Source organism: Canis aureus, chromosome 17 (assembly GCF_053574225.1).
Source record: "Canis aureus isolate CA01 chromosome 17, VMU_Caureus_v.1.0, whole genome shotgun sequence".
NCBI classification, from domain to species: domain Eukaryota; kingdom Metazoa; phylum Chordata; class Mammalia; order Carnivora; family Canidae; genus Canis; species Canis aureus.
In genome coordinates this window covers 9401328-9414964 of record NC_135627.1, presented here as the reverse complement: position 1 = coordinate 9414964, position 13637 = coordinate 9401328, and the positions used below count along the sequence as shown (strand labels likewise).

At 37.1% G+C, this 13637-nt stretch overlaps 1 non-coding gene across 1 annotated transcript; it reads left to right on the top strand.

Annotated features, from left to right (window-relative positions):
- Positions 1–13234: 13234 nt before the first annotated feature.
- LOC144288165 (small Cajal body-specific RNA 20) lies at positions 13235–13365 on the top strand. Its single transcript, XR_013356150.1, has one exon.
- Positions 13366–13637: the final 272 nt, after the last annotated feature.

Sequence of the window (13637 nt, the reverse complement as noted above, 5' to 3'; positions counted from 1 at the left end):
CCACAGCTTTGTAGTACAACCTGAAATCTGGCATTGTGATGCCCCCAGATATGGTTTTCTTTTTTAAAATTCCCCTGGCTATTCGGGGTCTTTTCTGATTCCACACAAATCTTAAAATAATTTGTTCCAACTCTCTGAAGAAAGTCCATGGTATTTTGATAGGGATTGCATTAAACGTGTATATTGCCCTGGGTAACATTGACATTTTCACAATATTAATTCTGCCAATCCATGAGCATGGAATATTTTCCCATCTCTTTGTGTCTTCCTCAATTTCTTTCAGAAGTGTTTTTAGGGTATAGATCCTTTACCTCTTTGGTTAGGTTTATTCCTAGGTATCTTATGTTTTGGGGTACAATTGTAAATGGGATTGACTCCTTAATTTCTCTTTCTTCAGTCTCATTGTTAGTGTATAGAAATGCCACTGATTTCTGGGCATTGATTTTGTATCCTGCCACGCTACCGAATTGCTGTATGAGTTCTAGCAATCTTGGGGTGGAGACTTTTGGGTTTTCTATGTAGAGTATCATGTCATCAGCGAAGAAGGAGAGTTTGACTTCTTCTTTGCCAATTTGAATGCCTTTATTGTCTTTTTGTTGTCTGATTGCTGAGGCTAGGACTTCCAGTACTATGTTGAATAGCAGTGGTGAGAGTGGACATCCCTGTCTTGTTCCTGATCTTAGGGGAAAGGCTCCCAGTGCTTCCCCATTGAGAATGATATTTGCTGTGGGCTTTTTGTAGATGGCTTTTAAGATGTTGAGGAATGTTCCCTCTATCCCTACACTCTGAAGAGTTTTGATCAGAAATGGATGCTGTATTTTGTCAAATGCTTTCTCTGCATCTAATGAGAGGATCATATGGTTCTTGGTTTTTCTCTTGCTGATATGATGAATCACATTAATTGTTTTACGGGTGTTGAACCAGCCTTGTGTCCCAGGGATAAATCCTACTTGGTCATGGTGAATAATTTTCTTAATGTACTGTTGGATCCTATTGGACAGTATCTTGTTGAGAATTTTTGCATCCATGTTCATCAGGGATATTGGTCTGTAATTCTCCTTTTTGGTGGGGTCTTTGTCTGATTTTGGAATTAAGCTGATGCTGGCCTCATAGAATGAATTTGGAAGTACTCCATCTCTTTCTATCTTTCCAAACAGCTTTAGGAGAATAGGTATGGTTTCTTCTTTAAACGTTTGATAGAATTCCCCTGGGAAGCCATCTGGCCCTGGACTCTTGTGTCTTGGGAGGTTTTTGATGACTGCTTCAATTTCCTCCCTGGTTATTGGCCTGTAAGGTTTTCTATTTCTTCCTGTTCCAGTTTTGGTAGTTTGTGGCTTTCCAGGAATGCGTCCATTTCTTCTAGATTGCCTAATTTATTGGCATATAGCTGTTCATAATATGTTTTAAAATTGTTTGTATTTCCTTGGTGTTGGTAGTGATCTTTCCTTTCTCATGCATGATTTTATTAATTTGAGTCTTCTCTCTCTTCTTTTTAATAAGGCTGGCTAATGGTTTATCTATCTTATTAATTCTTTCAAAGAACCAACTCCTGGTTCTGTTGATCTGTTCCACAGTTCTTCTGGTCTCGATTTCGTTGAGTTCTGCTCGAATCTTTATTAACTCCCCTCTTCTGCTGGGTGTAGAATCTATTTGCTGTTTTTTCTCTAGCTCCTTTATGTGTAAGGTTAGCTTTTGTATTTGAGTTCTTTCCAGTTTTTGAATGGATGCTTGTATTGCGATGTATTTCCCCCTTAGGACTGCTTTTGCTGCATCCCAAAGATTTTGAACGGTTGTATCTTCATTCTCATTAGTTTCCATGAATGTTTTTAATTCTTCCTTAATTTCCTGGTTGACCCTTTCATCTTTTAGCAGGATGGTCCTTAACCTCCATGTGTTTGAGGTCCTTCCAAACTTCTTGTTGTGATTTAGTTCTAATTTCAAGGCATTATGGTCTGAGAATATGCAGGGGACGATCCCAATCTTTTGGTATCGGTTCAGACCCGATTTGTGACCCAGTATGTGGTCTATTCTGAAGAAAGTTCCATGTGCACTTGAGAAGAATGTGTATTCAGTTGAGTTTGGATGTAAAGTTCTGTAGATATCAGTGAAATCCATCTGGTCCAGTGTATCATTTAAAGCTCTCGTTTCTTTGGAGATGTTGTGCTTAGAAGACCTATCGAGTATAGAAAGAGCTAGATTGAAGTCACCAAGTATAAGTGTATTATTATCTAAGTATTTCTTCACTTTGGTTAATAATTGATTTATATATTTGGCAGCTCCCACATTCAGGGCATATATATTGAGGATTGTTAAGTCCTCTTGTTGGATAGATCCTTTAAGTATGATATAGTTAGCCAGGATTTTATCAGCTCATCCTCACACTAATTTCCTTCTCTAGTGTTACAATTAGGAATGACAGTTATCATTTACAAAGAGCTATACTCAGTTTCTCCCCATTAATCTACAAAAGCACACTATGAAGTAGTTTTAATCATTTATATTCAGGTAACAAAATTGGCACAATTGATAATTTGTCAGTGAGACATAGAGAGGGGGAAGTCAGGACTAGTTACAGTTGTTTCTGTTCTTTCTCACCTTTATGCTGCAACATGTATTATCCCTGTCTGGCATTGTACTTTGAACTCTAGTTGACTCAACCAAACACTGTGAGGCCTACAGCTTACTTAACAACATATTTTCTACCAAAGAAGTATATAATTATGAAATCAATACCCAGGAAATGAGAAAAAACCAAAGTGCTAAAACCAGCATTTGTACCATTTCTCCTTTAAAGGCACCTAATAATTCTGGAGGTTGTATATGAGAGGCTCAATGTTGAGCAGAACTCTCAAAGGACTCAGAAGCCAAAGCATTCACCAGTAATGAACAATTCAAAAGGAAATAAGGAAAACAATTGCATTTACAGTAGTACCCAAAGGAATGAAACACCTATACATGTATAAATTTAAGCAGGAAGGTAGAAGAATTAGACTCTGAAAATTACTGAAAGAAATTAAAGAAGCCCTAAATAAATGGAAAGACATCCTATGTTTATGGACTAGAAGACTTAATATTGTTTAGAAATCAATACCGCTCAAAGCAATCTACAGATTCAATGCAATACCTATCAAAATTCCAATGCCTTTTTTTTTTGCACAAATGGAAAATCTGACCTTCATATTTATATGGAAGTATGGGGACTTACAATAGACAAAACAATCTTAAGAAGATCAAAGTTGGAAGGTCCACATGTCCCAATTTCAACACTTATTACAAAGCTATATAATTAAGAGAGTGTGATACCAGCATGAGGATAAGCACATACAGCAATGGAAAAAAATTGAGAGTCCAGAAATAACTTCATACTTTTATGGTCAGTTGATTTTCTTTTTTTAAAGATTTATTTACTTATTTTAGAGAGGGGGGGGAGAGCAGAGGGAAAGAGTTCCAAACCAACTCTGCACTGAGCACAGAGCCCAACAAGGGGCTTGATCCCAACATCCTAAGATTACAACCTGAGCGAAAACCAAGAGTTGGATGCTTAACTGACTGCACCAGCCAGGTGCCCCTGGCCAATTGATATTTTAAAAAGACACCCACACTAATCAATGGGGAAAAAACAGACTCTTCAACAATTGGTGCTAGGACAACAGGATAGCCACATGCAAAGGGATGAAGTTGCACCCTTACTCACACCACATAAAAAAGTCAACATGGATCAGTGAACTAAATATGAGGGTCAAATCAGAAAACTCTTCACAAAAACATAGAGTAAATTTTCATGACCTTGAATTTGCAAAGGACTCTTAGATGTGACATCAAAAGTACAAGCAGCAAAAGAAAAAATAGATAAATCGGACTTCAGCAAAATTAAAAACTTTTGTGCATAAAAGAACAGTAGAAAGAAAGCGAACAGAGATTGCACATAATGGGATAAAATATTCATAAATTGTATATTTGATAATGGTCTAGAACTCAGAATATATAAAAATGCTTAAACTCAACAACAATCATCCCAATAATTCCCATCTCCTGCTATTTCCACTTTTGTTTGATACCCTCCCTTTGATGGAGACCTTAGCCTAGTGACTTGCGTCTAATAAATATAATATGGTAAAAATGATGTATGCCAGTCACAAAAGGACAAATGTATGATTCTACTCATATGAAATGTCTAAAACTGTCAAAATTATAAAAAGAGAAAGTAGAAGAGTGCTTACCAAGGGTTTGGAGCATTGGTGTTTAACAGGTATAGAGTTTCAGTGTTGCAAGATGAAAAAGTTCTAGAGATGTGTAACAACACAACAATGTGAACCTACTAAATACTGCTGAAGTATACGCTTGTATATATGGTAATTTTATGCTATGCGTTTTTTACCATAGTAAAATAAAAATGTCATATAGAAAACTGAAGGGGTGTCACTTCTGTTAAGGTTAAAAAACAGTGATTTCTGTCTTGCTGTTATTTTCTCTCTATTGCCTTCTCAGCTTGTATGCTTTGATGAAGCAATCTGCCATGTTGGAGCAGCCCACATAACCAACAATCATGAGCAAGGTTAAAAGTAGATTCTTCCCCAGCTGATCCAGGCCCAAATTTCTGACCCACAGAAACTATGAGGCAATAAGTGTTGTTTTAAACCACTAAGTTTGGGGTATCTTGTTAAGGAGCAAATTAGATGACCAATACAATATATTCAATTAAAACCCAATAGGATTTTTTTTTTAAATTGATTATGGGGCACCTGGATGGACCAGTGGTTGAGCCTCTAGAGGCCTTTGGCTCAGGTCATGATCCCAGGATCCTGGGATCAAGTCCTGCATCAGGCTCCCCCACAGGGAGACTGCTTCTCCCTATGCCTATGTCTCTGCCTTTCTCTCTGTATCTCTCATAAATAAATAAATAAAATATTTTTTTAAAAAAAGAAAGAAATGATTATTTGATTCCAAAATTTGTATAGGAATACAATGTGCCAAGTATAGACAATTTTAAAGAACAAAGCTGGACAACTTGTACCACTACAAATTAAGACCTATTATGAAAATACAGAAAGTATGGAATTGGTGCAAGGACAGACGAACTCACTTATGAAACTACACAGAGTCCAGAAAAAGAAATTGCTTGATGACATAGGTAACCTTGCAATGTAGAGAGAAAAAGATGATTGCTTCAATAAATAGTACTGGGTTAATTGGACATATATAAGAAAAAAAATTAATTTGGTCTATCTCTACATGGATCTGTGATCCAATATAAAGGTCAAACAATAAAATTTGAGGTAAAACATCAGAGAATATCCTTATGACCTCAGTGTAAGTAACGATTTCTTAAATAGGGCACAAAAAGCACTAACCTAGAGGGAAAACTTTAAAGAAATTTTTTGACTGTATGAAAATAAAGAACTTCTATTTATCAAAAGACACAATTAACAGAGTGAAAGGCTATTCATATAGCAGAAGAAAATATTTGTAATGCATATGTCCAACAAAGGATTCATATCCAAAATACACATTTTAAAATACACACAAATAACATACATACAATGTCTAGTAATCTAGACATTACTCAAGATAAAATGTACCTGTATGATCACCAAAAGACGTGTACAAGAGTTGATAGCAGCCCTATTTATGAGAGCTGAAAATTCGAAATCTATCCAAATGCTAATCATAGAAGAATGAATTTAAAAAATTCTATATTCATGCTGTGGAATACTGTTCAGCAATGTGAATAAACGGATTCCAACTACTTGCAATAATATCGATGACTCATGAACATAATATTGAGCAAAAGAATTTATCTTGTAGGATTCTATTTATATCAAAATTTTAAAGGGTAAAATTAATGTATGGGGTTAAAAATCAGGACAGTGTTTCTCTCTTGGGGCCCACTCATGGGAAGAGGTCACAGTGTGGGCATCTAAGGTGCTGGAAATACTCTGTTCCTTGATCTGAGTGCTGGCTAAACAGTTGTATTTGATTTGTGAAAATTCACAAAACTACACATACTTAAGGTATATGTACTTTTATGCATGAGTTCAAGAAATAAATATAAGAATAAAAATTTCAAGAAAAAAAATAATTTAGGAATAAAACTAACGAAATGTGTTTAAAACTTCAAACCAGAAAGTCATAAAACACTTTTGAGAGAAATTAAAGACCTAAACAAATGGGGGGATATGCCATGTTATGAACCAAAGAACAATACTAAAGGTGTTAATTCTACCTAAATTGTTGTGCAGATTCAATGGAATCCTAAACCAAGCACTGAGAGGGCTTTTTTTTTTTAACATAAAGTGATCACTAAATTCTAGTATTTTCACAGAAATGAAAAGGGCCAAGAATAGTTAAAGCAATCTTAAAGAGTAAGGAAAAAGTAGGAGAATCTACCTAGCTACATGTGAAAACATACTATAAAACTTCAGTTATTAAGGTAGTGGTACTGACATCAGTGTAGATAAACATAGCAGTGGGGCAGAATAGAGTCCAGCAATTCCTCCACACATGAATGGAGTCTTGATTTTAGTACATACAGCCATGCCAGTGTGGTAGGAAAATATAACCACTTTTTTTTTTCTTTTGGAAGAGACTGTTTGGTCAATAAATGATTGAGTCAATTGGATATCAACATGAGAAAAAAATTAAATTTGTCCCCAACCTTGAACTATACATAAATGTAAATTCTAGCTGAATTTAGGTCTACATGCGAAAAGCAAAACAATAAAACTTCAAGATCTTGGGATACGAAAGCTTTCCATAAGTGGAACACAGAAAATATTTTATTCTTCAAATTTTATCTAAATTCTAGTTAGTTAACATACAGTGTAATATTGGTTTCAGGAATGCCCAGTGCTCAGCAGGACAAGTGCCTCCTGAATACCCATCACCCACCTAGCCCATCCCCCCATCCACCTCCCTCCATTCACTTCCATTTGTTCAGTATCCTTAAGTCTCTTATAGTTTGTTTCCCTTTTTCTTTCCCGCCCTCCCATATGTTCATGTCCCATATGTATCTTTTAAGTAAATACCTAGTAGTATAATTGCTAGATCATAGGGTAGTTCTATTTTTAAGGGACATGGGAAATACTAACCAATATGGAAAAGACTGATAAATTGGGCTCATTAAAATAAACAAAATGTTTATCAAAAGACACCAAGACAGTACAAATTTGAGGAATATAGGGGGAACAGATATATGGTATACAAGACTAATAAAGGTTTCATATGAAGAATCTGCCAAGAATGCCTTTAAATTAATAGGGAAAAAAATCCAATAGAAAAATCATGAGAAACTTGAATAGGCATTTCATCAAATAAGATATCCTGTCAATAAACATATGAAAAGATGTTCAACTTCATTCATAAGTATGGAAAAGCAATTTAAAACCATAATGACATCGCACAGTACACACACTAGGCTAAAAATACAAGGTCTGACAATCACAGGTGTTGACAAGGTTGTGGAACAATAGGAGTGACAAACACAACTAGTGGAGGGAGTATAATTGATATAAGCACTTTGGAAAACTGACAAAATCTGCTAAAGTTGTCCTAAGCACACCGTTGTGACTCAGCCAAGAGGAATATATGCAGATATAGTAAAGAAATGTACAAAATGTTTTTTACAGTAGCATTTTTATTAGACCCCAAACTGGAAAAAAATCCAAATATCTATCTACAGAAGAAAGTATATAAAATCTCTGTAAATTCATATGATGGAAAATTTTGTATCAACAAAAAAGAATGGAATCCTGCTAAACACAATAGGATAGGTACTAAAATCATAATGAGGAGCAAAAGAAGCCAGACATAAAGAATCCATGCTGTATGTTTCCACTTACGTGCATTTCAAAACCAGTCAAATATGGGAACAGTGGGCAGAAGATAGTAAAGACCCAAGCGGGTTACAAGGTGGGGGAGGGGGTCCTTCTGAAGTGCTGGTAATATTCTATTGTCTGACCTTGTGCAAGGTTACATGGGTGTTGGACCTCACTGAAGTATATTTTATGATTTGCATACTTTCTTCTATGTGCATTTCAATTTAAAAGTAAAAAGAAAAAAAGGAAACCAATTTAAATGAATTAAAAAAACACCTCTGTATCTGAATCCTAACTATGGCCCTACGTATAGATTCCTATCTTTTTCATGATGTCATATGCCAGCATTGGCCAGTTCTTAGCTTCTCATTTCACCTCCCTTCCTGAGATCTGCTCCCAATCTCTGATTGCAGCCATTTTCACTCAGCCTTAGGCTTTCTATTGGTCTACCCCCAGTATCGCCACCAGGCCCAGATCCCTCAACAGTGTGAGACACCACAGCTGGCTCTTTCCTCAAGATGGAAGAGGACACACTGCCATATACACTTGATACATGCCTGCCTCCCTCAGGACATCACATCAGAAGAAGCTCCCCATCAGAAGAAACTGCTTTGCTCACGTTTGTATTCAGCAGATACCTGAAGATGCCTGGCAGTCAACAGACATTCAAGAAAGGAAGAATGATGCTACCTTGACAATGCATTTGACAAAACATATGCCATTGTCAAAAGAACAGACGGGGTAGTAGAGACTAGGCCAGAGGAGAGGGATAGTTTTATACATCTCGTTCTGGACAAAATGGATTTGACTACGTATGTCTGAAAGGTTTCAATGTTTTGTTTTGTTTCCCTTGATTTTGACCACACTTGACTTCAAACATCCCTCTGCCAGGTTCTAAGGTACACTTTGTTATAATTATCTGATTACCAGAGAGATTAATAAACCTTTTCAGCTTGGCTCATAAATCACAAAGTTCTACAAGTGGGAGATTTTCAGAAGCAAAAATCCCATTGCTTTAAAAAAAAAAAATCCCATTGCTTAGTCACTCTATTATCTGCTTGAATCAGTTTTAGAATCTACAGCACTTCATGTTCACAGGCATATAAAAGTATTGACTTTCTTTGAGATGAACATTATGTTCTAATGACCAAAAGTGATAAATATTGTATTGAGTGAAAGTAAGACAAGCCCAGTATTTCAAAAGACTATAAATCTTTATGTTTTCCCAGATGAAAATACATTCCTATTTTATTATTGGAGAATAATTTAAAAGATTTAAACTACTAAAGAGACCAAGTACTATTATGTCTGGTAAAAGAACTTGGATATTATTGTACCTGGCAGGGTTTATGGCTTGGAGAATTTGATATTAAAGAAATGCAGAGTGGGCATCAGATTCAGTAGAGAATTTCAAGGAGAGACTTCCAGGGGATGCCCAATGCAGCACCAGATTGGGAAATCCTAGGGAAGCTTCTAAGGACAGTAAGCAAGGATTGTTCACCTGAGAAAGTTGATATGTTTATTACACAGAAAGCAGTGGCTGGTATAATTCTACCGTTTGAATTCTTTTTCAACAATCCAGACTGAATGACATCTTACTGCCTACTATCTGAACCACTAAGAAAGTTAAATTTAGCTAGAAATCCTCATCCTAGCTCACCCTATGATTCCCTTTCCTACTCTTACATTTTTGGCATTACTAAAGAAAATTCTATAAGAATCTGCACTGAGGCCTTTTTGAACCAAGAATTTCTCATTTCAGTTGGTGGCACCACACAACCAATGGCATACTTAGTCAATTTGCTCTAGAATCGCCTTCAGATGCCTTTTTAAAATTCATAATTAATTTTGCAGAAAAATGGCCTATCACTATCTTAAACTTTTATGAAAAAGAGGGAAAACATAAAACATATCAGAAGGACACAAGAGAAGAGCAGGCTTACTTTCTTTGGTTCCAGTTTTTAAAAAAATCCCTGTGAAGAACTCTGACTTGGGTCATGCACTCATCTTTGAGGACAGGACTGAACATTATATGATTGGCAGCTCCCACTAGAACAAAAATTTTCAAGTCAGACAAGCAATAGGTTCTCCCCTCAAAAAAAAGCACTTTATTCCTAGAAAAGACCAAAAATGGATTTGTTCCATAAATGCATGTTGCAGAATTAGAAGGATATAATTAATATACCTCTTGAATTATCTCTGAGTTTGGAACTGATTGAGAAACAAATACAGTTATTCAATGAATAGAGGTTAAATTACCTGTATTTAGGCTAAATTAGAGAGAATCACTCAGATCTATAGCCAGTATCTAGCTAGCTTATACCTGACCCCAAGCCTAGATTTTGGGATTACAAACCCAATGGAGAGTCTGGATCTTCAAAGCAGATTTGCTTACCCAATATAGCTGCCTCCCACTAACAAACCTCACAGTGAAGACAGAAACAAAAGTCTTATGTAATGATGTTATCGTTGTATGAGCGGCATATAAATATAAAGATGGATATTCACAAAGAAATATCATTCATTCATTCAGTAAACATATAATGAATATTTCCTTTGTACCAGACACTGTTCTTGGTGCTTGGAAAACATAAATAAACCAGCCAAAGACCCCTACCCCTGTAGAACTTCATTCCTAGAAGTAAAACAGAAACTGATGGATATGAAATAGAGAAGGAACATACTAGAAACAACAATTGCTAGAAAGTAAAGAATAAAAAGCATAGTTGTAAAATTGACTTCGTTAAAAATCAAATCATGAGTTTGGGAGTTCACATTATAAAATAAATAAATCCTGGGAAAAGAAAAGTTGAAGAAAAAAAAAAAAAGAAAAGTTGGAGAATTTGACATCTCTTACACCACTAGGAAAGAAATTTTCAGTGAAGGAAACCAAGGAGCGTAATTAGAAAAGGGAGTGTAAGAATCTTTGTGTTGGGCATTATATCAGTCAGAGTTCAACCAGTGAAGCAGAACCAGTAGGAGATAAATATTAAGAGATTTGTTGAAGTGAATTGGCTTCTGTGCCTATGGGAACTAGCTAAGGAAGTCTGAAATCCATGGCACTGGTTGTCAGGAAGGGCAATGGCTGAAGCTCCAGTCTGCAGGCAGGATTTCTTCTCTCTCAGAGAAGCCTCAGTTCTGATTTTAGGACATTCCAATGGATCGAATCAAGCCCACCCAGATTATCTAGGACAATCATTTTTACTTAAAACCAACTGCATTGTGGACTTTACATCTACAAAATACCTTCATAGCAACACCTTAGTTAATGTTTGATCAAGTAACTGAGAAGGTAGCCTAGCCAAGTTGACATGTAAAACTGATCATCACAGGGGTGAAGATAACAAAAAAAGGGGGGCCCTACTTCATCAATCACTGAGAGAGATTGAACTAGTTCATGAATGGAACACAGAGATCCCACTCCCCAACCAAGTGAAAGGGCTACCTTATGAGTACAGTATATGTCTACCTTGTCACACAGATACCTACCTGTCACCTGTAACAGATTTAAGGTTATTTTGGAACATGAACCATAAAGCCCACAAACCTATCATTATCATTCACTTTACATAAACCAAGGTGGTCAGAGGCCATAGCACTTCTTCTATGTAATCTGTTCCTCTACTCAGTGTTCTCATGTCATATCTCACTCTTCCTGCCTTTTTCATATTCTTCCCTCTCCTGAGAAGAACTTCACTCTCTTTCCCCACCACACTCATTATACTACCACCACATAATCTATCTTAACTCTTGCTGGACTTCTCACTGTCTAATGTATATAATAATTTCTCATATGCATCTTATCTCCTTTACTGGACTGTACCCTCTCTGAAGACAAGCACCAATTCTTGTTTACCAAGGGATATATGGCACATAGCAGAAACCCAAAATGAGTTTGATAAATAATGAGTAATTGAAAGAATAACTAGGGATCCCTGGGTGGCGCAGCGGTTTGGCGCCTGCCTTTGGCCCAGGGCGCGATCCTGGAGACCCGGGATCGAATCCCACATCGGGCTCCCGGTGCATGGAGCCCGCTTCTCCCTCTGCCTGTGTCTCTGCCTCTCTCTCTCACTGTGTGCCTATCATAAATAAATAAAAAATTTAAAAAAAGAAAGAATAACTATAAGTGATACATTTTAAACAATGACTAAGATTTCCATACAAAAACTCAAAAAGCCTCTAAATAATTAATAGTAAGTCTCCTGCCAACTCAAGAGTTACATTTAAACGATCTTTAGGTTTGCATAATGCTCTGCTGTCTCCTATAATATTAATGTTCCAATTCAATGACACAATTTCTGACCAACTTTAAGAAAAGGAAGACTATGAAGTCAAAGTGTTGTAAAATTAGTTCAAAATAGCAATTCACTTAGAGACTTAGAAACAGACACAAGTATCTTTTAAAGAAAATTCAACAGCTTTTCACATTATTGATACACGACTAGTATGTGGAATAAATAACATAATTTCTCATTGAAGCTACCACTGCATCTATATTGAATTTATTTTTTCATTGTCCATCACACTCTCAAAATTGACATCAGTGGGCATTGTTAATACAAAGCGCAAGTTTGATTTTATTTTTCAAGAACAAAAAATGCTTGTATATCTAGTTCTTACATTTGAATTAGAAAAAGGAGAAAAGTAGCAGACACCCGTCCAAAATTGCTTCCTGGGCAGCCCCGGTATCCCAGCGGTTTAGCGCCGCCTGCAGCCTGGGGTGTGATCCTGGGGACCTGGGATCGAGTCCCACATCGGGCTCCCTGTGTGGAGCCTGCTTCTCCCTCTGCCTGTGTCTCTGCCTCTCTCTCTCTCTATGTCTATGAATAAATAATTAAAATCTTAAAAAAAAAACACAAAAAAACAAAATTGCTTCCCTATGGGATTCTCTATGACCTGAAATGCTCACCATGCAACTCACTATTGGTCCGTGGATCTATGCACTTCTCACATATTTATGTGACTATTTTCCTGACTGTAAAGGCACTGTATACCCATTGCAGAAAATTTAGAAAACATAACAAAGGTAAGAGTCAGCTTACTTCTCATGACCAATTTTCCCTAACTTTGCCCTCAGCCTTGGTTGAGGAGCTCTTCCTGCCCACTGTTCATTCCCTTAACTAATCAAAATCTAAGCCTTCACCATAGAGTGAAACCAATCTTTCCAGAAGGCTCAAGAGACAACAGAGGTAATTAATAGTCCTACGAGCAGTGGCTTTACCTTCAATAGCCAGGGCTCCGAACCCAACTCAATGTTTCTCTACCTCTCTCCTGGAGGCTCCCCCATCAGGGAGAAAGCCACTCCATCTCACATGAGACACATTTCTAGATTTAAATCCAGCTTATATTCATTCAGGCTATACACTAAACTCAATTTATATTCAGAGGTAAATCTTGATTAAGAAAAAAAACGCAGCCAGGGCCTCTCTCCCAGGAGACCATGAGGGGTCCCTTTTCTCCTCAACCAGAGCTGGTGGCCAAAATCAGCCCTTGAGGATCATTGTTGGGGCTGCCATGAGCTGGCATCCTTGTTTTCCTGCCTCAGACACCTGTAGTTGCTGGGAGCCCCTACGTGGTGTCTATACCAGGCTTGCCAACTCCACAGCCTACTCTGACTGATGTGGTACCACTGGCATGGGACCTCTAGCTCTCCTTGGATAGTGCCAGACTCTCATGAGCTAATCCTGGCTTGGCCTGAGTCACCTCAAAAGTAGCTTGGGCCCTGCTTGCCCACATCTAACAAGTCAACTCACTTAAACAGAGTCCCCCTACAGGATTTTGAGGCACGAGATGGTGAGGAAGAGCCAGGAGTGTGTGCTGGGG